This window comes from Lycorma delicatula, chromosome 10 (genome assembly GCF_047948215.1).
Source record: "Lycorma delicatula isolate Av1 chromosome 10, ASM4794821v1, whole genome shotgun sequence".
Lineage (NCBI taxonomy): Eukaryota > Metazoa > Arthropoda > Insecta > Hemiptera > Fulgoridae > Lycorma > Lycorma delicatula.
This window is the reverse complement of record NC_134464.1, coordinates 61,533,647-61,560,753: the sequence shown is the minus strand read 5'-3', so window position 1 is coordinate 61,560,753 and position 27,107 is coordinate 61,533,647.

The following is a 27,107-nucleotide window of genomic DNA, read 5'->3' as shown; positions in this document are numbered from 1 at the left end:
TATTTTAAAATATAATGTGTATTAATAATTCCAATTTTAAGAAACCAGCTTTTTACGTTTTGTTTTTAGTAAGATAATGTCTGGATAATTTGTCTGAATAATGAAAATATGATGAGAATAATTTCTGCCATTTATTTTTTAAGGAAAGGATATAATATAATTCCAAAACAAAACTAAGTTAATCCTTTTTAAATAATTTATATTTTTACACACATGCAAGACAAATTACCAGACAGAGGAAACTTTAAATAGAATATATAACAGTGAATGGTCATTTTTCATTCAGTGTTTTTTTTATTTTTGAACGGCAACTGATAATATAAAAGGCTTTAAATTGAAAATTATCTACCTGCAGATTATTAACATTTCCTTGTATTTTAAGTACACTATACAAAAATAAGAATAATGTAATTTTATAAAAATTGCATGAATTTACCTTTTTTTAATTTTGTGAAAATTTCTTTCAAAATCTCTTAATTTTGTTTATTGTTGTACTATTCACATAACAATAAATCTGTAGAATAAAAACTTTATCAAATTCTTATTGACATTTTAGAAAAATGTAAACTTTAAGGAAAAAAAGCAAACCATACCAGATTTATTAGAGAGAATAAGTGTTTTCCATTCTTCATGGAGTCGAATATTCCATCATTTATATCAGCATGCTAACCCCATTCAACTGATAATTATCCCTACAAGTAACATTTTCATAAAAAAATATTAGTTTCATAGTAAACATCACTACTTTTAATGAAAGAAATTGGTGACTAAGGGGTTTACCACAAGTCTCAGCATAATAACAACTGAGATAGATATTAAAATGTGCTTTCTATCGTGAAATAATGCTTTGTAAGTTTTGTTTCAACTCGGTAAGGGAATTTTTATTCTTAAAAAAAATAAAAAAAGTTAATTTCAAATAAACTTGTTTTCTTTTTTTTGTCTGTCTGTGTGTTTTGTCAGTAGATAAAAATAACACATTTTATGTTTATTAAACCTTTTTATAAATAGATACCACTGGCAAAGTCAAAATAGGAGTAGCAGCAGATTTAAAATAAACATACTTATAAGATATGTATAAACATACTTAGAATGTTAAATAAACAAAAATTAAATCAAATCAGATTAAAATAGATTAAATGAATATCGGAATTAAAGTATTGAAAAATTAATAAAAAACTCAAATCTTTTGAATTTTTAACCAATTTCTTTCACTAAAAGTAGTGATGTTTACTATAAAACTAATATATTTTTATGAATATGTCACTTGTAGGTTGATGTCTTTTTTCTCTACTGAAAACATTACAATTAAAAAAATTTGTTGTTAAATTAGAACACTGAACATTTAGAAAAGTTTATAAAATTTATTGGAGAGGAGGTTTTATTAACTTCTATTAGTCAAAAATCTTTCAGTGGCATTAATTCCATTATTATTATCATAACCAAATTCCATAACATTCCACAGTTATTATAATTATATATGCATGTACAGGTTACATATGCATACTTCCATATACTCAGAACTTTATTATCAAGATTTTTATATTTTTTGAGGTATGGTCCTAAAAATATTTAACTTCTATAATGGATCATTCTATTACCGATACTAATATTTTCCCTATCTTTCCTAATTTTGATATTCTGCAACAATTATAATTTTTTTTTTTTAATTGTAAACAATTTAATTACTCAATTTGCAATGTAATCCTTAACTGGAATAAAAAAGTAAAATATTCTTTTTAATATAAATTTATGTAATACAAATTCATGTGTAAAATATATATAACAATTATAAAAATTTATTGAAAAACTAATCTTGCAACCGTCGTTTCTATAAGACTAAACGTGTTCAATAGATTCTTTTTGTGAATAACTCTATTACAAAGCGACACAATGCCTAACATAAATTTTTAAAACTTCTTCACAACGCATTGACTCACATTGTATTCAATGGAATCTCTTAACAAATAAAAAATGAATAGTTTTATTCTTTTATTCATTATTTTGTATCTTTAGCCGTAATAATTAATTTCATTAGTTATTCAGAAGCAAATAAAAAATTTTGTTGTATTTATTTTTTTCTTTTTAATAAATTCAAAATTTATTAATTTCTACTAACACTTTTGTGATTTATATAAAACAGTGGTAAAGGATTGTTTTACTCTTAAAAACTGGCTCCATTAGATTATTTTTTCAATAACCTGATTTCAAAAATACTAAAATTGATGTTATTATCATTAAATTCATTGTTGTAGTTAGCACACATTAGTGTAATTAATTCTTCCTCTTCTTCTTTTTCTTGAATTGGCCACATAGGACCACAATAAATATCTTAATCATTTTTTCTTTTGACTTCCTTTCTTTCCGGCATTTCTTCATTCTTTCTTCATGTTTTTGCTTTCTCTCTTCATTACATCTGTAGTCATATTTCTTATTTGTTTTTTTCTAGAAACCGTTGTTTTTTAAAATAATATTTCTAAATTTATTTCTATTTACGATTATTTCATCTATGATAATCAGTTCTCTCATATCCTTTTATAGCTTTATTAAACCAGGTGCTTTTATTTTTGATTATAGACAAAATCAAAAATTCTTTTAGTCAGTCTTTTTTCTTCCATTCTTAAAAGAGTATCCAAAAAAACTCGGTTTTCTTTTCCTTATAATATATGAAAGTTTGTGATTAAATTTATAAAGCTCTTCATTTTTTTCCTAATCCTCCATCAATTTTAACTGCCCTAATATTTTTATTAATATTTTCCTCTCTTTCTTCTCTAGCTCTTTATTTTCACGTATTTTATTCATACATAAACACTCCAAGGCATATAAATATTCTGGTTTAATAAATGCATTATAGTATCTGTTTTGTTTTTTTTGAAAATTGATTTTATTGTATAATGCTTCATTAAGTGGTATGCAAAATGCAAGATCCATTTTACTAGCTCTAACTTTAATCGAATCTTTATCTAAGGCGTTGAGTTTAATTACTTTACTTAGATATTTAAATTTATTCACTTTATTAATTTTTCCATATTTGATTTTTAAAGTCTTTGGAGCATTTTTAGTATTTGTCATAAATTCATTTTTTTAAGAGAAATTTGTAAACCTGTTTTTTCAGCTATCATTTTTGAAAGATTAATTTGAATCTCTGCAGTTTTAATATCCGGAAAAAAAATTGCCAGATCATTTAAAAAGGACAAAAAAATTGATTTTTAAATTCAGTTAATTAATTTTATTTAATTCAAAAAAAATTATGGGCGATAGGGAAATGCTTTTGGAGGTAGTTATTACTTTTTTTTAATTAGTTTTCTAATCAATTTACCTTGAATATGAAAATAACTAAGTTAAAAAAAAAAAAAAATGTCAGCTGTATGGATATATGTATATGTAATTGTAAGTATGTATATCCAATTGTATGCAACATATTGTCTACAATTGTAGACAACTTTGTAGACAACATAATGGCATCATTCATCAATCCCTCAATAATGATATGGCATCATTCATCAATCCCTCAATAATGATAAAAATGACATCATTAATCAGTTTGATTATTGAAAAATAAATGTTCCATGATAGCTTAAGAAGAGCAACGAATGAAATAGTCCCCTATTCTCTGTTTTCTAAGCTGAATTTACTGTTACATATCAAGAAAGCTGAAATTCAGTTGATTTCAACGTACAAGTGACACCTTCAGAATGATCATAGGAATTGGTACCATAGTACATATGAAATAATACTATTTATCGTGACTTAGAAGTCCCATATATGAACATAATTGAAACAATTAATAAATATTTAAAACTGATTTCAACATAAGCCTAAGTTATAAAAATTCATTCATCTACAATTACAGAGACTATAGCTACTAGGAAATCAAAATTATCAAAGATGTTGCAACATACATGTAAGAATAATAAATATATTTCATAATTTAGGAGATTTTTTTTAACTACCTAGGTTTTTTAAATAAATATTGTTCTCAGTTTTTATTATTAAAAGACTACCTTTGGGTGATCTACTTCCTGATGTTATTATTTGGTATATATTTCATAATTATCACTTTTTGTTCTATTACACAAAATGATATTGAATAAATTTATGTATTTTATACACAACCAGTTTGAATAAATATAATATTAAAATTAAAAAGATATACATAAATTTTTTTAATTAATAAGTTGAGCATATAATTGTCAAATGTCAATATAATGTAAAAATATACATATATATGTAAATGTTCGTTTGTTAAAAATCTTAAATTTCCGAAAGTTCTTCACCGATTGCTTTGAAATTTTGACAACGTTGCAATCGAATACGCGCGCGTTTTTATATACCTACTATTTATATACCTAAGATGTCACACCTGTGACAGATAAAAACATGCTTTTTTTTAATTAACAGCGCTATCTGTTGGACGTAAAAGCAACACACGCTTTTCTAAATATTTTAAGATTCTATTTCAATGTTTCCGATATATGTGTCCGCTATAGACTAAAAAACTACTGGACCGATTTACGCGTGGTGTAAAAGAGAGAAAGGGAAAAATCGGAAAAAGAAAAAATGAGAAAACAGGGAAAAGTAAAAATGGAAAAAGGAAATGGGAAGGGAAAGTATAAAAAAAATAAATGGGAAAGGGGAAAGAGTTATGTGGAAAATGAAATAAGGGTCAGAGAAATGGGAAAGGAAGGGGAAAGGGGGGAACTGAAAGGGAGAAATGGGAGAAAGGTAAAGGGAAATAGTAAAATAAAAATGGGAAAAGTAAAGTGGAGAGTAGAGGGAAACGGGGAAAGGAGAGGGCGAAGGGGAAAAGGGAAAGGTTAAATTTTGTGAAGTTCCGTAATCTTCATTTCGTTAATGTTTTATCAAACTTTCAATTGTGTTCATTTAATGTATATTGTCATGCCACTCTCAATGTCATGCCACGATATGGGGTAGATGTTTTTGTAGTAAATGACAAAGTACTTTATACGCAGACATTTTTATGTGGAATTAATAATTTTAACAGCTGATGATGAAGTATCGACTTTGAAAGCATTACATTTAGTAACTGTCTCTTACTTTTTAATGTATTGTATTTGGGGTTTTGAATTTGTATACAGAATAACCCACGAAGAAACGGCAAAACTTAAAGGGCATGTACTACTGGTAAAAATAATTAAAAAATTCACATAAACATAGGTGAATTCACATAAACAATGCTTTGTTTTCGAGTTACGGCTAGCACAAGATTTAGCCCGGATTTCAGCTCTTCTAATAAAAAGATTTCTGCTGCGGTGGCGTTAATACATAGTACCCCGTTAGGTATTGCTTCAGAGGATGAGATGAATGATTTGTAGCGTGTGTAAAAATGCCATGCCTCACCAGGATTCGAACCCGGCACCTCAGAATGAAAGGCTTAGACGCTAAGTAACTTGAGCTGAAAAATAGAATAAAACAGGTCCCATAACTGTAACTCCAGCAGCTTTTGAAATATCTAATGTAAAACACAAAATTCGGTGTTGTAAAAAAAAGTTGTTTTTTTTAGGTTTATAGTACAATAGCTTTGTTAAATGACTAATAATTACGAAGAATTTAGTAACAAAACTTGTAGAGAATTTAATTTTGAGAAAATTAATGTAAATACAGCCGACAAAAATTAAATAAAAAATTTTAAAAATATGATTTTTATGGAAGCAAAACAGACGAAAAATAAATAGAAAATCGTATTGTTCTTTCTCTACCTAACAAACATTCTTTTTAAACATTCTTTGGGGTAACAGCATTTACGAACGAAGGATCATTTCCAACGTGTTCATTTTCTATTTAACGCCAAGAAAATCATGGTGTTAATGATAAACATCGTGTGATTCAGAATATTCAGCGTAGCCCAATCACTAGTACAACGAGAATTACATGTCGCACTCGTTTGTTCACTGCTTGTTGAGCTTCCATTCAGATCTAAATCGAAAGTACTTAACACAATATTTTGTATTATAATACCTCAAATGTAATGTAGTTACCTACGTAGGTATTTAGCTTTATTAGTATGGTATTTTATTACTAATCACAGTAATTTTTCGAGACTAAACAATGTGTCTCAGCTTTCTATGTTTTTATCGATTTTTCGTCATAGTCAGTTTCATTTGCGTCACTGTGGTTCCAAAATACATCGTCTTCAGAACCATCCGATGCATTCAACAAGCAGCACTTCAATAATGTTTTTTAACTATTTCTGATGGAAAATCATTCCAAGCTTTCAAAATCCATTCTACAAACGTAGCTGTTGACGATCGTTTAATTTTGTAAGGGGATGATTTTTTCAGTCAACCACTGATTATATTGTACACGAATACGATTTTTAAAAGATTTATTATCCCGACATCCAGCGGTTGTAATTGATTTGTCATACCTTCAGAAATTACAACTAAATCACATTTTCCATTTGTCAGTTTTGTTTTAATGTTGTCAGATAAATTATCACGAAAATCATCTAACACTTACTGCTTCGTTTCAGAGGTCCACCCGTACCTACGTTTCCGTACACATTCTAACCGATCTTGCATTAGATCGCTCGTCAACCAGGCGTTCTGTTGAGCTCGAACAATTACACCATTACAGAACCTTTCGTTTGGCAATTTTCCTGTTCAGAATTACTTACGACGATAATTTATTTCCGTCGGTAGTAGCACTCAACATAACAGGTACTCTTACTTTCTCATATCCAGTTACTTGTTTTTGTTCCTTCTCGGTTACGGTGTAAGTTGCTGGCGTATCAAAGAACAGAGCAACTTAATCAGCATTATCGATTTAACCGAGACAATATTGTTTCTTTAATCGTAGATCGATTACGTAACGTTGATATCGCACTAATTTATACTCGTAATCTGACGGTAACTTCTGGTAAATAGAGGTTCTATAACACGATGACAGACAATGTCTTTTCATGAATTTCTCACACTATCCACGGCTAACTTTAAATCGAAGACCATTATTCCTGCCAATTTTCCTGGCCTTTAACATCAGTCCATCTCTTGTCACAGGAAGACTTTTTGTGCGGAGTTTCTTGAAATAGGTAAAAACAGCAACATCGCTTTCCTGATATTTTCTGTGTTTTGGTGCCGAAAAAGATCTCTTCGTTCGTTTACAGGCAAATAATTTCTGTTTCATACTGCGCCACCGATGTACATTCACCTCGTTTACCGAGAACTGTTTACGGCGGCACGATTTCCGATCTCTTCAGCGCGTGAAAAGCCTTGCGTTTAAAGTTTGCGTTGTATGTGAAACGCTTCTCCATGATGAAATGATTAGAAAAACACAAAAATGGGTAGAACGGAACGGTTATGAAAAAAAGGACCGATTGACAACTATAATAGTGTACCATATTTGCCTGTTCAACATCGATTGGAGGTTAGATAGGAAACATGAGAAATGTTTGTCATCATGCATAGAGCACATGCACAAATTCCAGAACGATGAACTCATCAGTAAATTCAACAGAGATAAAGCTGTTGAGATGTAAAGCACTTTGAAATGAATCATCTTTCTAGAAATTTGTCTACGTTTTATATACGATCACAAATGTTCTTTCACGTTTCCTCTCTGGTCTCCCCATTCGATGTTGAACAGGCGTACGGATTCAAAAACTTCAGCTTTAAACCTATTAATTTTGTGTTTGTGTGAAATGGCATTAGACCTCCAATTGAAGACGCACCTCGAATTTAAGACGAATATGACGTTTTCAACCCTAAAAAAATCCCTAAAAAAAGTGCGTCTTAAATTCGAAACAATAATGTATTTAGTTTATTTTCTTATTACATTAGTTGTGTATGTTTAAATATAAAAAAATCTGATGTGGACATCACATGACTTCCTTGTACGTCTATTAAATTACATATAACTTCATTTAAACCTATTTCATTTGAAAGAGAGATACAATAATTCAATTCTTTAATAAAGTTGACAGTTACACAATTGCTGAAATATTAGTTTTTATTAACATCAAATATTTATACAATTATAAATTCAACAATCTTACATGAAATATTAGGATAGAGCAAAAGTCCCTTTATTACTTGTATTACTAGATTAGTATTATTCGTAATCTTTGTGAGTAGCTGATTAACAAAAGCTTCAGATTTCTGATGTGTCGTATAAATAAAATTGAATAATTAAACTATTCTGTTCAACGAACTCCTGTATACTGGTTACAAATGTTAATTTCAACCTTACAGTGTAAAATATTCAATATTATTGGTGAATAATCAAAAGTGAAAAAGAAACAATCATACAGTTAAAAGAAAGATAACATGAAGAAATATATGAAAAAATAATACATGAAAAAAACAACAAGATGAATATGAAGAGGAAGAAAAAGTTAAGAATAATGGAAAAATAAAAAGATAAGAGAAGAAGATAAATATAAAGGGGAAGAAAATGTTTAAACCGAAAAAGAATAAAAAGATTAGAGAAGATGATAAATATAAAGAGGAACAAAATGTCAAAATCAAAGAAAGAATAAAAAGATTAAGAGAAGATGATAAATTTCAAGAGGAATAAAATGTTAAAGAAAGAATAAAAAGGAAGAAAAGGTTGCAAACAAAAAAAAAATAAACAGGAAGAAAATGTTGCAAACAAAGAAAGAATAAAAAAATTAAGAGAAGATTATAAATAAAAAGAGGAAGAAAATGTTAAGACCAAGGAAAGAATAAAAAGATTAAGAGAGGATGATGAATATAAAGAAAGAGAAAACTAGAGAACGTGTACACAAATTAAGATAACAAGAATTATATCAAACCAAAGAGCAATTAGATGATTGGCAACAAAAAACAAGTAAATGAAATGATGATCAACTCTGTCTTACGGAGAATATTGTCCAACAATATCACAGAAGTAATGAACTAAATTATAAGAATTTTTTACAATTTATTGAAGATCAGGCATGTATGCCTCAGTGTATATATTGGTCTTGTGAGAATTTATTTTTCAGTCACTCTGTAGTTAACTATAATGTAGATAAAATTAAACAGAAATTCTAGAAAAAAATAAATAAAATTAAATAGAAATTTAGGAAATCCAAAAATAATACAATTCTAAATTATAATTTTCAATTAATATTAAATAAATAGATGTTTCAACAAATCTATTACATATATACAGATAATATGTAATAATGCCTATTAAATTACATACACACAGTTTTAAAAGTACATAAAATTTTATTTCACTAATATTTTTTGACTGTTTTTCATATATTTTTTTTGTTATTAATGAATTATTATTTATTGTAAAACTTTTTTTACAATCACGGGTTAATAATTATTAAATCAATATATTTAAATTAAAAAAAAAAGTTAAAAAATAAATTACAAAAAAAAGAAGTTAAGAAATAAAGAACATGAAATCTGATTCAAACCGATGTACCTTTTCTTGTAAGAACCAAATATTTTATTAATTAGAATTTTATTTGGCTATAACATTGGAACTAGTAAAAATAAGTACCGCTTATGAAATATCATTGAAAAGCTCTTAATGAGGACTTAATTAGGACTGCAGTTAAGACAAAGTTCAAAAACCAATTTTTTTGGACACTTTTAGTTCAGTTGATTACAATCAAAAGAGGAGGTGCACAACAATATATTACAACAATCCAAAATGCAAAATTTCAACATCATATGGCTAATCGTTTTTGATTTATGCAAGATACATACTTACATACGTACAGATGTCACACCAAAACTAGTCTAAATGTAAAAGAACATTTTAAATAAAATTTGAAAAATAATTAATTTTTTAATGTACAGCTTTATTTTTTATTTTATTTTATCATTATCTTTAACTGAGTTTTTCTGAATATAATTTTTATTCTTTTCATCAAGTATAAAGCTTAAATCCTATTACATCATCCATTCCTAGAATGCAAATGATCCTTTCATCTTTTGTTTAGTCTTCCCACATTTTCATTCCTGCTCAATGATTTCTTGGAATATCTTTCAATGATTTTTTTGGAATTTGGCCACCATTTATTCTTCTTAATTGCTCCATCAACTTTATTATTTAATAAAATAATGTCCAATTCTTTTTTCATATAGCAACATTTTGTATTCTGTCTAATCTTGTACATTTTATAAGAGAGCTTAAAAATCATGTCTCCATAGTTTGCAGTCTTTGCACGTGTTCAGATATCAATGTCTATGTTTTACTTCTATAGAAATAACTAGGAACTGATAAAACTTTTATTTAGGAACAATAATGAAGCAAATATCCAATAAATAAGACATTTTCTTATGAAATAGTTTTCTTAATACTGTATAGTTTTGATGAAAATTTTGCTTATTACAGTAAAAAAAAATTGAGTCAGACAGTACTAATAATTACATCAAAAAGTGTTTAAAGTTTTTCACAACCCTTAATCTTAATGAAAATTAAGATTAAGATTAAAAAAATTTTCAGTCAAGGTATCTTGACCGTTTCGAAAATTATGATCTACCCTACAAAATCCTATACAAAAAAATTAATAATTAGTGGAATAATAAAAAATAAATAAATTTTAAACTTGTCTTCTACTTGTTCAAATTTTTTTTTAAGAAAATTCATAAAACTGTCTTGTATATGATTAAAAGAAAAATTTTATGCAATAAAGGTTGTGAAAATCATTGATCTGTGGAAATAAAAAGTTCAGAAAAAAAAATGAAATAAGATGGAAAGATGAAAGATATATATTACCATGTAAATAAAAACCACAATCTAGTGACATCACCACAATCCTCTATAGAGAAAGGACAAAACTTCCTTTTTTCTCTCCCTAAGGCTTAAGTAAACATTCAGTTATCTCTTAGTGTTAAATTTACCTCACTCTACCATTGTATTTTCTGTTTGTCCAGGCGCTGTCATTCGACTTTATACACAAAAAGTTTAATATACCTTTCTTTTGAAATAAATTAACAATGTTATTTGAGAATTCTCTTTTTTATGTAATTACTTTAATTTAATCCATAAAAGGACATTTTCTGTTTTAGACCATTTAATCAAGGAGATAAAACATTTAGAGAAAAAACATACCATTAATTACGAAAATTTCAGAATTACATCCAATTACAAATTTTTATCAAATTATTTCACATGAATAGTATTTCCTGAAGGAAATATAGATTTAGAAGTTTTTAGCGTAAAAAGGAAAAGTAATAAGAAGTAAAATGGTTATTTATTTGAAAAAAAAATTACAGATTCTCCAAATAATAAATAAATAACACTTTAACTGGTATTCTGAATACTAGCATATTTTACTGTAGTTAGAATCACAGAGGTTTCTAAGTAGTTGATTAAAAACATTAACACAAAGAAAATAATTTTTTTTATATGTCTATATTTATTTTACATTAAACAAGTAAATCCTAATTGAACTTAATATTTAATCTTTAATTAATCTAATTAATCTTTAATCTTTAGAATGAACTGACAAAGAAAAAAAATTTGATTTTAAAATTCATATAGACAGATATACCATTCACAGAGCACCATGTAATTGGAAAGGTAAATGAAGAACTTCAATACCAATTCAATGATTCATATAACAAGATGTAAGAAGAAGCCAATTGTTTTTAAGAAGTAAGCTAGAGAAACCTGTAATACTAATTAATAAGTAATTTCTATTTCAGAAGTGGTTGAAGTATGGTTGGATTACAGAAATTCAGCAGATATCAGTTTACACTTATCCAGGATTGAAAAGCAGGTTGGAGAGAAAAGACCCCCAGTGACCAGAGAATTTATCAGTTTCCCTAATAAAGACATTCTAGGCTTCAACCTATCCTGGATAAACAACAAATGCTTGTTAGGAAATGTATATAGGTAGCATAATGTGAAACAGAGATCTTCAGTGATCCTAGTTGTGATTATGGCAATCCAGAAGAAACTATTTAACAGATTCTAGAGAATCAAACCCCAGTAGTTTGTGAAAATTCTTGAAGTGGACTAATCTAGCAGTAATCAGGATGTCACTCTATGAGCACTTTTAGCTTTTATATTTAAATTTAAAAACCTACATAATTCATTATTTATTTTTATACTTAATAATTACAATTTTTTTATTGATTTTTAAAGAATTTCATTTCACTATAACAAATAGCAGGTGCAATGAACAAACAAGAGGAAATCAGCCAAAAGAAACCAGATCCAAAGAAAAGAAGAAGAATTGACAAATTCTGCACTTAACTCAACTTTTCCAAGTACAATAAGCCAATCTACTTTCCTTTCCTTTGATGACAAAAAATACTATCCCATAAACATTCTTAATCACATGGTTCCTATAATATTTATTTGTCCAATTAATATTACCCAATATCTGTTGTAAAATGTAAAAACACACACACACACACACACACATGCAAAACCTCTTTAAAAAAACATGAATTTAGTCAACAAGTTTTGAAATCTAATTGATACATCATACTAATATTTCTGAAGTGGCAAAATATGGAGCTCTATCATTTGGAAGATCTCCATGTTACTCTTCTGTAGACTAGCTTCTTCATCCTTCTATGATTTTTTCCACATTAATAGTTTTCAATAGGATAGTCTGTTTGTCTGCTATGCATTTTTCAATTACTGTTTGATATTATTAAGTTATCTATAATTTCCTCCAAAATTCAGTCAACCTTATTGAGTTTCTTTTACAGATTATTTTTTTTTTAGTTCTATATTAGTTTCTTATTACTTTTTTTTATTATTTTCACTAAATTTTCAGTCCCTTATCTTTCTTCATACAATCTTCCCTACAGTTCATCCTCCATAACCACACTTCAAAATTGTTTTAATTTAATTCTTACCTTACAGTGGGATGATGTGTAAAATATGCAACCATCAAATTATAACCCAGAAACGTTTTTTGTTTGAAACAAATTTTTATTTTTTATTTATGATTTTTAGAGTCAAGTTTTCTGTCATAATTAAGACATAAAGCCTGGCCTGCTAATTTAGAATTTTTAGCTAGGGAAGAAAAAGAGAATACCCTCAGAAATTTTGATGAATGTAACAAAGATTTTGTACCAATCATTTGTAGTTATTTTTGCATATTTTCATTTCAGGTCTTATTGAAAAAAAAACCATAGTTTAATAACAAACACTCTTCTGACCTTCATGGCAGAGTAGCATCATATCATCTGGAAGGTTCTGTATCTGAATTGTTCAGTCATACGTGGCATTTTCATAAATAACAAAAATTCAGCTATCATTAATAAATGGTAATTTGGTGTCAGCTTACTGCTTCTGGAGAAAATGTATAAATACTCATATAGTATGTCCAGTTTAGAAACTTACAACATTTTCCCTATTTCTTTATGTAATCTAAGAACTGGTTTTGGCAATTCCTTTACAGTTTTTTTTTTCAATGGAAAATCTGAAAAATTTGGCAAATCTTTAATTGAGAAAAAGCTTTTAGGTGTTGTTTAGTGTGGTATGTAAGTGTTTATGTTGTTAAGTGTGAAATGATTCATATGTACAATACAGTTGTTCTCTACTTGTTGTTGTGAATAGTAGAAGTGCATAATCATGCCCAGCAGTACTCTGAACTACTGTACATTAGTCCAGCCTGTATGAATCATTCTTTTCCTCTACTTCTACTGTGCTACACTAAAAGTAAAAATATCTTACTACTCTAATCTGTCATAATAATCAAATACTATGTTGTACTCTCGTTAACCAACATAACATTATCATTTTGCTCACTGCATTCACTGTAAGCATTTTTCTTCCACATAGAAATTTATCCAGTGAACAGCCATCGCATTAGTTAAATCTTTCCCAGGAATATATTTCAATCTTTTCAAATGAATCAATGGAATTAGAAAATATTGTCAAGACACAAAATTGATTTTAAGCAAAAGTTTTAGTTAGTTAATTTCTGGCTCACTATTCTTTTTTTTAACTTCTACTCTACATAATAAACTCAATTACAGTTATTTTAAAATTTTTTAGCACATGAAAAATGCTAAGCCTGGCCAAGATACAAATCCAGGTTCTTCAAGATGAAAAGAATAAATGCTGCCGCAATAGTTGTAGATCACAAATTTTAGTACTGAAAACACAGGTGTCTGCTTCTTCAGTCACGTATTTCATACAATTACCCAAAACATTTTTTCATGATTAATGTATTTTCCCTACCATAAGTTTGTTAATGTTATAAAGTAAAATTAACCCTTGGCATTTCACATTCATCAACATGAAACTCAACTCTTGCAGTTAAAAAAATGTAAATAATTCTGTAAACTTATGAACGGGACAAGTAGTAAATAACATTTATTGGACAAAATAAGCTGATAACACAGTTGTAATGCTTTCCTGACATTGTTATTTATTCTTATATAGTGGAAAAATAATAACATGAAAAAAATTTTTCAAAATTGATTTTTTTTTTTTGATCGGATCACTCACCCTCAATATTGCTCACAATTTTTTTTCGGGTCACTGAATTTACTTCTTTGCTTATGAAGACATAAAAAAATTTTGTTTAAAAAATATGAAATAAATAAATAGATAGATTTTTCAATTTTTGTGAAAAGGGAGAATTTGGGAGCAAATTTTTTTTTTAATGATTAGATATGCATCTATGTATATACTGAGTTTAATATAGAGTGGAGTTATGTTTGCAAAATTTTAAGAAAATTTATTCCAAAGACACTATCTCCTCCCTGGAGATATTGATCCCAAACCTTTACCAACAAACTGCCCTGTATAAACAAGATTCTGTACCAGATTTTATCAAAGTCTGTTTATCCAATCAAAAGTTAGCAAGCTTCAAATACACCACTACACACCCTACTCTTTTTTTGTTTTTTGGGGGTCCTAGATCATGAAAAGTTGAGAAATGCAAAAGTACCCGTACCCCATTTTTTGATTGATTATCATACTTTCCTTCTTACAACATAACTCTAGGAGTTACGATGTCACAAAAATAATAGATAAACATGAAGAAACTTACAAAAGTATAAAAAGAATACATTATTGAATACATAAATTATTTACTAAATGATCCATAATATTGGTTGTACATGATTAATTTTAACAATGTTACAGAAGGATGTTACAGAAGGATACATCAGTTTGATGATTAATTACTGATAAAATAATATAATTAACTGGAAATATTCAGTTAATGTTTCTAATAAAGCTACTCTAGAGTGTATTTGTAAATTGATTAAAATGTTTTTAATGATAGAAGAGTCGTTAAAAGGATAGTTAGGAGCAGGAGCAGTTGTCATAGAAACATATGCCTACTACACAAATGGTCTGGGAAGTTGTCATTGTAACACAGTATCAATATCATAAGAGATTTTATTGACAGAAACAACTGAACAGTCAACTGACCTTTAGCACTTAATCACTTTTTAGTATCCTTTACATTCCTTCACCTTAACATCCTTTTGCCAGCAATTTATGTATACTAAGAGAATTAGGAAAATTGAGATGGAAGGAGAAAAGTTTAGCTACAAAAAGCTTCTTTCATTAAAAATATTTCATTTAACAGAGAATCAACTGTGACGCAAATCCAGGACTGGTTGAGGCTCTGTGCTTATATGAAAGTAAAAGATGTGTTAAAAAGCCATGGAGATTATGATACGGTGCAGCTATAACATGTATGTGTATTAAAAATCTATAACCAGCCTTAGACTATGGAATTGTTACACCTCATACACTCAAAGGTTGAATACACTGAGAAAACTAATACAATGGTAGTTCATTTAACCAGACATCCATGGTCCTCTAACTTAAATTTATTTTATTGGTACTGTCATTTCAGATACAAATATGTTACATATTTAACAAAATTAAATCTTATTCTTTATATTCATAGGCATAAACAGAGATTATAAATCTGTTAATTAAGTAAACTTTAAGCTACTTAAACTCAGTTGAACTAAATCTATTAAATATTTTTATTACATTATGTAATAAATTACCTTTACTCTTACAGCAGTAAGAGCCTTTACCCAGTCTCTTACAGCCATGATGAATTTAAAGCACATGAATTATAAAACCATCAATCGAGTTGTTTATCTAAGAGTAACAATGTCACTTATAAGTATAAATATCAAATAGAAAATAATGGGAAACTAGCATAATTTTTATTGTATTCCTGGTATGATATTCTTTTTGTTATTAAGAAATGTTGTGCAGTTAACAGAGTTATCTAATTTCATATCACAACTGTTTGGTTATAGCATCCAACATAAAATATGTTGGTTGTTTGTTCTGACTTCAAAAGTGCAAAACAAAATATATCAGAGAAATATTTATTTTTTACTCCATCATTGAAAAGAATAGCAAATATGACAATCTTTTACATACATTAGTAGCAAATCTTGTGATAAAACAAAACACAGTTGCTTTATGATGGAAGTCAGACCAGATGAAGAGTTAGTATTACTTAGACTTTATGTAAGCCAACTTTTTCTTTCAACTCGGGCTCTTCACAGCTAATTTGTATTATTTCTGTAGTTTTCATAATTTTTTAAATTTAATTTTATAATTACTAATAGAATAACTAAAACTACTACTGCAGATGGATGAGAGTTTGCACCTTGCAGTGGACAACCAGTTTTTGTGACTAACGTGAAACATTGAGAAACATATCTAAAAAACAAGGTAGGCCATATTATCAAGCAATTGGGTTACCGTAAAATCTGTGCACAATTGGTTTGGTGCAAACTCTCTGTAAGTTGAAGTTTGAGCCTTTTCCACATCCGCCAAACTTGCCAGATTTGGCTCCATGTGACTTCCACTTTTTCCTCATCACAAGAGGGATCTCAAAGACAGTCATTACACCACCAACGATGAGGTGAAGGAAACTGTGGCCACTTGAATCCAAGAAAGACTGCCAGAATTTTTCAGTGATGGAATGAGAAAACTTATTACACTTTGGGAAAAGTGTATCAGTTTAAACGGAGATTCTATTGAAAAATAAATACTGCATTTTGTGGCTAAAGTATTGTATTTTTATTCATTTTTTATTTCATTTCTATATTTCTTTTCACTCCCATACTATAAATTTATTACCCAAGACTCGTAGTATTTACCAGTTGCAAACTGAAGTTTGTTTATTATTAATATCTTGTTTGGTATTTCAGTATTATTAATTCAATTTTAAAAAGAAACTCTTCATAAAAAAATATATTTAATTGTACCTCTGACATCAATCTTTGAGAACCAGTCACTTTCATGACTACTCTGATGCTTGCGTTAACAGTAAAAAAATAAACAAAAATAAAAACAAGTACATAGTATGAATTTTAATATTTAGACCTTAGAATACAAAGTTATTAGATTAAATTTTTAGGATTGAACTGGAAAATTACATCAAAAAGGTTTATAGATGCATAAAATAATATATTTTCATACGTTTTATTTCTTACCTGCTATAATGCAAGATTTTTATTGTTTTTACCATAGCTTGTTTTTTTCTTTTGTTTTCTTTATACATTTTCATCTTCAAATATTTTATGTTACGTTTTAAAATATTCTGCTTATAGTTGACGTAATTTCATAAATTATTTAAAGTATTTCTTGCTACTTTTATAATTTTGTTACAGAAGAATTTTAGAACAAACCACAAACTGGGGTATGAGAAAAAAACAGTAATAAAATTAAGGAATACTACAAAAAACACATATTAGACTTACCTCTAACAATTCTCTTTTATTTTAATTCTCATTTTATTAATACTTAATATCTTTCTGTTGTTTTAATTTTTAATATTTTATTATAAAAAATATTCATATTTGTTTTTTTTTCCTTTGCTTGATGATTTCACCACAAACCTTGTATACCTCTTTTCATTCTATTTAAGAAATTTATAGTTAAGTTGATATTTCTTACACAAAATTTTCTTCATTTATACTAAAGTATGTCAGAAAAAGAGAAATAAGTTTTGTATTGTAGTTTTTTTTATCTTTCCAATAACTCATGAATGATTGTACCTGTTTTCATAAGGGACCTCCCTAAGAGCAAAAAACAGAACTTTATGGCAATGATGAAACTAGTTTTATTCGTCCTTCTCACAGAACATCTACTGACAAACTATTGCTCTCCTTTTTCAGAAATTGTATTATTAACATCTTGTTGGTGATGTACAGTTATTTTTGATTGGGGTGTAATTTAAACTTTGCCTGATTTTATGTATGTCCTGATTGTCTGCATAAATAGGTTTCTATGTCTGTATTGGCATCAGATTTTTTTTTTTTATTTACTTAAAATGTCATTTGCAAACATAAATGGTTTTGTTCTTAATTACGTTGTTATTATTATAGTTATTCTTGTATAATTCTGTTAGACGTGTACATTTTTACTATCTCTAACTCATTTTCACATTTTATTAATTCTGACGGTAAACTTTGTAATTTGATATTTTTTATTGTTACTGATTAGACCTACATGCATTTCTGTATTTGATATGTAGGTAAATATGTAATTTTTTCCTCTTGCCGTTACACAGTCTTCAAGAAAAATTTTGACCACTTTTATCATTTGACCAATATATTTTTTTTTTTAATTTTTCATTACATATATTGTAGTTGCATTTTATCATTTAGTTCATGTTGATTTGATATGAATTTTGTTTTGTTTATTTTGGATATTTCACAGTATTTTGGATACCGCATTAGATTATTATTTGGTTTATATATTGCTTTTATTTTGAATTTGTAGAGATTTTGTGAATTTTATTTATATTTTTCTTCTTGTGGGACAAGAATATAATCTACAAATGAAAAAAATAGTTTTAAAATGTTTCTTAAGAGCTGTTTGTCATGTAGCGCTGATTATTTCCATCCACATTTATAATCATCTACATCACCAGATTTCCATTCATCAGTATGGTTTTTATGAGTGGTACGTTCCACCCTTCCCAATCTTAGTTCTTTCCTTCACACAGCCAGTAGTATAATTGAAGAGCAAGACCAAATCAACACTATCTGTTTCAATTTTCAAAAGGCCTATGATAGATACCTTATTACATTCTGTATCAAAAGCTTCAGAAATATGGCTTCAGAGGAAGAATAAGAACTTGAATAACATTGTATTTAAGCAATAGAAGTATTGTTGTCCAATTTGGTGGTGTGACATCAAGGGAAGAATTTCATGTAATATCAGACATGACACAATCCAATTTGGGTCTCGTACTTTTCATTTTATTCATTAATGACATTCCCAACTATAAATCAGATAACTTTGTATTATATGCTGACGACTTAAAGATCTTTCATAAAATTGACTCTCTTGAAAATCATCACATTCTACAGAGTAGCAATGATGCAATTTTTCATTAGTTGGAGGTGAATTTTAAATGCTGATAAGGTTCAACTGGTCTCTTTCTCTCAAAAAAGTAATGTGTCATTTTTTTTTGTCTTCAGTCATTTGACTGGTTTGATGCAGCTCTCCAAGATTCCCTATCTAGTGCTAGTCGTTTCATTTCAGTATACCCTCTACATCCTACATCCCTAACAATTTGTTTTACATATTCCAAACCTGGCCTGCCTACACAATTTTTCCCTTCTACCTGTCCTTCCAATATTAAAGCGACTATTCCAGGATGCCTTAGTATGTGGCCTATAAGTCTGTCTCTTCTTTTAACTATATTTTTCCAAATGCTTCTTTCTTCATCTACTTGCCGCAATACCTCTTCATTTGTCACTTTATCCACCCATCTGATTTTTAACATTCTCCTATAGCACCACATTTCAAAAGCTTCTAATATTTTCTTTTCAGATACTCCGATAGTTGACTTATTAAACAAGTCAGCTATTTTAACACCATAATAAAAACAAATTTTAAGTAATCTCCATTATTTCTATTGTTTTATTGCATAAAATAAACAAATATGATTACATGTTTTTATAAATTAAATAATAAATTTATATATATATATATATATATGCATGTGTGCAATATGTGTGTGTGTGTGTGTGTGTGTGTGCATTTATATTTTATTTACAACATAAAAAATAAAAATGGTCAAGGTTTTTATTTAACTTTCATTTTAAAATCTTTGTAATTTTTATCATTAATTTCAAAAATACATACCACAAAAATCTATAATAATTACTAATATTTATAAAGCTGAAGCTGTTTCCATAATCAGTTTTTGAATTTTAGTATTTTATGTTAAGTATTTGGAAATTAAAAAAATTAAATATTTCATATAAAAATAGCGTTACATCTCTTCAGAAACTGATTATTTTTTTTAAATAGTTCAACATATTAATGTAAAGTAACATAATTGTTATTGAAATATAAGTACTGTACAATATTTTTACTTGTAATAGTTAAAAAATTCATTGTTAGATAGCAGCATATACTTATAAACTGTAGTAAATTCAAAGTTACTCACTTTGTAAAACTACACTACTACACTTTTCATCAAACAAGCATAATAATTAATGCTACCTGATATGCCATAAAGTTTTTAACTTTATTTTTTTATTTTTATTTTTTTATTTTTATTGTTAGTTTCACAAAGACATACCATGGAAATCCATAATTACTAACAGAATATCCATGGAGGTGTGGTAATGTCACCTTTTCATTCTTATGTACTGAATTTGATTTCCAGTCAAGCATGTCATTTTTCACACTCTATAAAATGTCAATTTCATATTCCCATGAAAATTCAAAATTTTCCAGTATTTACATGCTAACTGTATATTACTGATTTTCCCAATAATTATTGGAAGATTTTGTTACATATATTCCTTATGTTATTTTAAATTATTTTAAATGGAATTTTTTAAATGTATTTGTTATTGTTTGACTTATTTAAACATTGCTTATTTCAGTTATTTTTTCTTTAAGCCAAAATAAAAAATCATTTTTTGTTATTTGCTATTAAGCAATTAAAATATCTTCATCTATCAAAACAAAATATTTTTGAAACCAATCTTTAGATTAAATAACGAAATGTAAATGGTTAAATGTAAGTTAAATCCTGATTTTCTGTTCAATTTGATTTTTTTAAGAATTAGAATTGTTTTTTAGTTGAAAAATAAATTAAATTTTTAGTGCAGGGACATTTCATTAGTATCATTGTTAGTTATTGTTTGACTTCAAATTGAAGTCAAACTCATATTGAAAATTCATACTTACTGATCAACTAATTAAAAAGATAATCTTTTATGTTAAATCTTTCTTTCTGCTTTCTATAGCTAAAAAGGCACTAACTGGAAGAAAAAAATGTTATTTTAAAGACGTTTAAAATTACCCCAATTAGGAGCTCATTAAAAATTAAAAACTTATTCAATGAAAACATTTATTTGAATCACAAAAATTTGTATTTCTTTACAAGTACTTGTAATATAATCAGATTTTGAGAGAAAAAATAATTACAATAAATGAATTTAATTTGGTGAACTATATGATAATTGTAATTTGGGAAATTTATCAAATTTTCCTTCAATTTTTAGTCGAAGTTTTATGAAGGGCATTATAACTATAATTACATTACCATATTCATTATTTTCATTAATATACTTACTACTTTGAGTGCTATGTTAAGTAATATGTCAAGCAAGCCATTATTATTATGATTGCATGCTGATTGTAACACTCCATAAGTGTTGTAATGCTATTTTAAAAACTGAGAATTAAAGCACAAGCACAATAAATATTCCTTTTTTATTTCTTTGTACAAAGTACAATTACAATGATTCCTTGTAGGGGGTAATCACAAAATAATTCGGTTTTCAGATTTCATTGGAAATATCCATTTTGACCATCCCTGAATCCAGTCTGACTAGTTTCAGCATGACATCTGTACATAGGTGTATGTATGAGTGTATATACATATCTTGCATAATTAAAAAACAATTAGTCACAGGAAGTTGAAATTTTGAATGTCTAGTTGTGCACCTCTCGTTTTGATTGCAATTGAACCAAAAATGTCCAAAAAAGCCCGAATTTCAGAAGAACTTGAATTTTGGATTTTTTTCTTAATTGCAGTAATAAGCCCTCATTTAGAGCTTTTCAATGTTATCACAAGTGGTAATTATTTTCATTGATTCCAGAGTTATAGCCAAATAAAATTTTAATTAATGAAATATTTGGATCTTACAAGAGGAAGGCACATCAATTCGATTCAGACTTCAACTCCTTTTTTCTCCTATTTTTAGAATAATCAGTAAACTATAGTTATAAAGTAAAAATTGGAAAAATTTGAATTTTCAAAATAAGAGATTAATGATTTATTAAATTAATCTGTCTATGTTATTAATAACTTTTCCTTAATTTATTATTGTTTATTATTTTTGTTTGTTTCCTTAATTTATTATTGTATGGTTTACTCATTTTAAATACTTATAATAAACGGTACAACAAATTTATTGGCATTTCTCTACCTTTAATCAAATATCTATAAATGGTACTCACAACTTCATTTCAGTTATCTCAAAGCTTAATCCTTTACTTAGATGAACAACTTTAATTATTAAAAACAGAATAAGATCTATTGATACTAAATTAAAATTGGAAAAGTATGTATATTATGTTGAGTGTACAACTTGATGGTTGTTGCATCTGTTATTGATTTATTTAAATAGAATAATGTTCCTTATTTCCTTCTTTAAACACTGTTCATGAGTAGGGATATTATTATATCTCTGATCAACTTAAGGTTTATGTTATACTCATCTTTCTTAAGATAGATTCTATGTATCTGACTTAAAGAGGCATGCATTTCAGTTGCGATAGGTAATGTAAAGCGGAAATTTAAATTATTTAAGGTAAATTTTCAGTTTCTGTTGGAATGCCTGAAATGACATTTTTTTGTTATTTCATATATATAAAAGATTACCTTTATGTATATATATAAAGGTAATCTTTTTATAGGTGAATTTTGAGCATTATCTTATTTTCTAATTTATTTGAATAACAATAGTTCTTTATTTGTATCCATTATCAAAAATTTAATAAAAAAGCCTTTGAACTGTATATTTATGCAGTATTATGAATTAGTGTAATTTGTGTTATAATTTTCTACCAAATTTTAAAAAACACAAAACCCTTACATTTTATTTATGAAATGCATTAGAAAGTGAAATCATAATTTTGTTTCCTAAATCAACGTCTTTAATGGTTTGTTACTCTTTGTTTCCTATCAGTGAGAAAACACAAACTAAAGATACTAACCTTTTTAATTCTGTTTCTGGTGAACATGATTGTAAATAGTTAAGACAATGATAATGATATATCAGGTGTTCAATTTTATATGAAAATAAATATATTTAAAAATTTATGCTATAATTCATAAAAGAAATTCGTGTTAGTGAGAATGACTTGCTGGACCTTTAGTTCAGCACAACAACTTTTATCTTAGATTTACAGATCTTGCAGCTTGCAGAAAGAATTGATTATTTCAAATTGAGCTTATAAAATATTTAAAATAAATAAAATTTAAAAGAATAAATTCCAATTGATGATTACAGCGAATGGCTAGTGAAATATTCTCCATCCAAATTCAGCTTTTACTGATTGAATATTTAAATGCCATTCAATTTAAAAATAAAAATTTTAAGTTGTTCATAAAACAAATAATACTGTGACAGAAAGCAACATCAATTAATTACTAATTCAGTAAACTTTAGCTTTGTGGAAAAACTTCTTTCATAAAGATGTAGAGAAGTAAAATCTTGTTAAACATAGTGGCCAGCTATCAGTGACAATGTATGATTTGGTTGAACAAAAATATATGAGAAAACTGACACTTCATTGTGTCACAATTGTCTTTAATGTTTCATGAACATTGATTTATGAAGTTTTAATGGAAAAATTTTTAGCTGAATGGGTGCCGATAATGTTAACAGACACATTCACACAAGGAAAACATCTTGCTGCAGCAGATGAAATTTTGTGGCGTTAAGAAAATAAAGGTGATTAACTGCTCAAACTGTTGTTGAAGAAGAAACTTCATATTCAAACATCGAGACAAAGTAGCAATCATTGCGATGGCAGCATTCACCTCCTATACCAATAATATTTTCGTGTTGGGCAGGTTGTTTGTAGTTTGTATTAATACTAGGTAGTGAACCTGTTTCCTGAAGATTGCAAAAAGTTGCACTAACTGATTTTGGATCTGGAATCCTGCAATTCAGAAAACATATTTCATATTCTACTGGAGCATTTGTAGCATTACCATTACACACACCCAAAATGAATGCCATATCAGCATATTCCTCTGTTGTAAATAAGTATGGCATTTTTTCAATGTCAAACTGATTACATTCAAACTGAAATTCATGGAAAACCTTCGCTAACAACAGCACAGTTCACAATATTCGATATACTTAATGTACCTTATAGAATGATTTAAATACTAGTACAGTATATCACAAATTGTTGATCAGCTGTTTATATTTCATTTCTAACTTTGAAATTATATTTTTTTTAAATAATATATTGTATATATTGTATTTAATAAAAAAATTATTAGCTTAGTAGTTTTTATTTATTTTTTTTACAATTGTTTAAATTCCAGTTATTTTTTTAATTTTTAACAGTAAATCTTTTTACAAATTTTTCATATCAAAAAAGAATTTGGTTTTTGTTTACTATAATAAGTACTATTCTGACAAATTTAATAATGTACTACTTTTTCCTAAATAAATCTCAAATTTTTCTCATTTTTATTTTTTTTATTCAACTTATCTTATACCATTTTGTTCAGAATTAAATTCACCAAAATTCTGTATAAAATTTATGTGTCTATTAACCATTTAACAAAGTTATTGTACGTCACACATAAGGTCAAGGTTTTTCAGGTTTGTTTTATTCGTGTAAATATATACATATATACGAGAGAAATAAGGGAATGGCGGAAGAAGAAAGAGGAAAACGGATTAAAAGAAATACGACTAGGAGCTGGTAAAAACCAAATAAAAGTGGATTGTTTGGCCTTTGCAGATATGATATAACAATAATTACAAAAAATGTAATTATTGCTATAACAATAACAACATTTTTATAGAGGCTAGAGAATCTATAGAGTTACTAGAGGAAATAGCCATAAGAACAGGACTACAGATATCTTACGAGAAGACGGAAAAATGGAATACCGACATCACAAGGAGAAAGAAATAAAAACAAAAGGAGGGAATATCAGGAGAGTCGATCGTTTCAAATATCTTGGAGAAATAATTCAAGCTAATGGACTCGATGAGGCAGCTAACACGGAAAGGACCAGGAAATTAGAAAGAGCATACGGGATAACAAAGAATATCTACAACAAAAAGAGTATATCATACGGATCAAAAATAAGACACTACACTACCGTGCTTATACCAGAGGCACTCTACGCATCAGAATATTTGATACTCAGGAAGAGGAATGAACTGAAGGAGATGGAAATACGTGAAAGAAGAATCTTGAGGAAATATTGGGACAAAGAAAACTAGAAGACGGACCTTACAGACTAAGAAGTAACGAAGAACTTTATAAAGGGAACAACGAACCGCTAACTTCGACGATGAGAAAACAAAGGGTCAACTTCTACGGTCATAACCCAGGATGACGGATGATAGGTTAACGAAGCGCGTCTTTAGTTTTTTAACAAATATGAAAGCGATTACGGATTGGGTCGTCGAAGTTAAGAAGGATCTCAGCGAACTACAATTGAACGAGGGCGATGAGTGTAACAGAACTGAATTTAGAGATAAAATTAATAAACACATTTTCCGGAAACTTACAGATAAGACAAGAACTGGGAGGCAGTGGACTGATGAACAAAAACAAGTTAAACGAGACAAAATGAAATTGTACTGGGAAAACAGACGGAAGACATCTGTTGTGCAAAAAGTTCAACGCGGTCCACAGAGACCATAACGAAAAAAAAAATCTCATGGTGTCGGACTAATGCATCCAGAAGTAATGCTTATATATTAAGAGAACCAGTAAATATAATTTAAGAATTTTTTTTTTAATAAACACAGCAACTCTCAAAGATTTAATATAGGTTAGTCAAGTACAATTGTGCACTAGTGTAGTTCAGCAAACGTCTGGACTATAATCTAATTCTTGCAAGATGTGGTACTTACGTATTAACGCCACCGCAGCAGAAGTTGCGCTAATGCGCCAACAAAGAGCAATGTACCCTTACCCAATGTACCGTTAATAGTTAATAGTAAATAATACGTAAACATGAAAATATAATCTAATCAAACTTAACCTACAATCGCTTCGCTCGCTAACCTTGACTAATCAACAGTAATGTTTTGATTATTTAAGTAATAAATAATTAATTAATTAGGTTAGGTTCAGCTCTTGATGATTGCGGTTGTGTTTTTCTTGTTCCGAGTATTCGTAGTTATTATTGCAGTTTCGTTAACAGTTCTGTTTCTTTTTCGTTTTTAGTTGTTTAGTGATGTTTTTAGTAGTTTTAAATGTTAGATGTTTTAAATATTACCCCGAAATTAAAACCATGCAGATGGTAGCACAATTTATTCTGACAGTTGGAAAGGTACCAAACAAATAGAATAGAAATAGAAAGATTCCTACATGCTAAAGTTAATCATAAATACAATTTTATTGATCCTGATACAGGAGTTTCGGCCCATTTTCCACCGAAATTCGATTGACTACTTTGTTTTTAAATAAAACTGTAGCTGCGGTGGCGTTAATACGTAAGTACCCAAGATGTTGAGCAGCATCTACGGCATTATTAGACCAACACCCTGAACAATTCTCAGTTTTAAATTGTCCTAACCTCAAATTTTTCTTTGTTACATACAACGTTTAATAAATCCCTGAGCAAAAATCCCAAACGAGTGAAATCTGGTGATCTAGGTGACCTTGCAGTTGGACTTCCCTGTCTGATCCAACATCCAGGAAAGTGTTAAGAATATGATAATGTCTCAATTAAAGTGTGTTTGAGCACCACCTTATTGGAAATTGAAGTCTGCAGTTATTTGAAGAACAGCAAAGTTCTCAAGCATGTGTGTGGTGTACAGTGGACTCCATGAAAAAAAAACAGATAGGCGATGCCATTTTTGTGTAGTCCTAACCATATATGACTTTTGGTGTGTCCCTTTCATTTCCAATTACTGTGTGAGGATTTTCAGTACCTCAAATTTGACAATTGTGACTGTTTACTTTCACACACACAT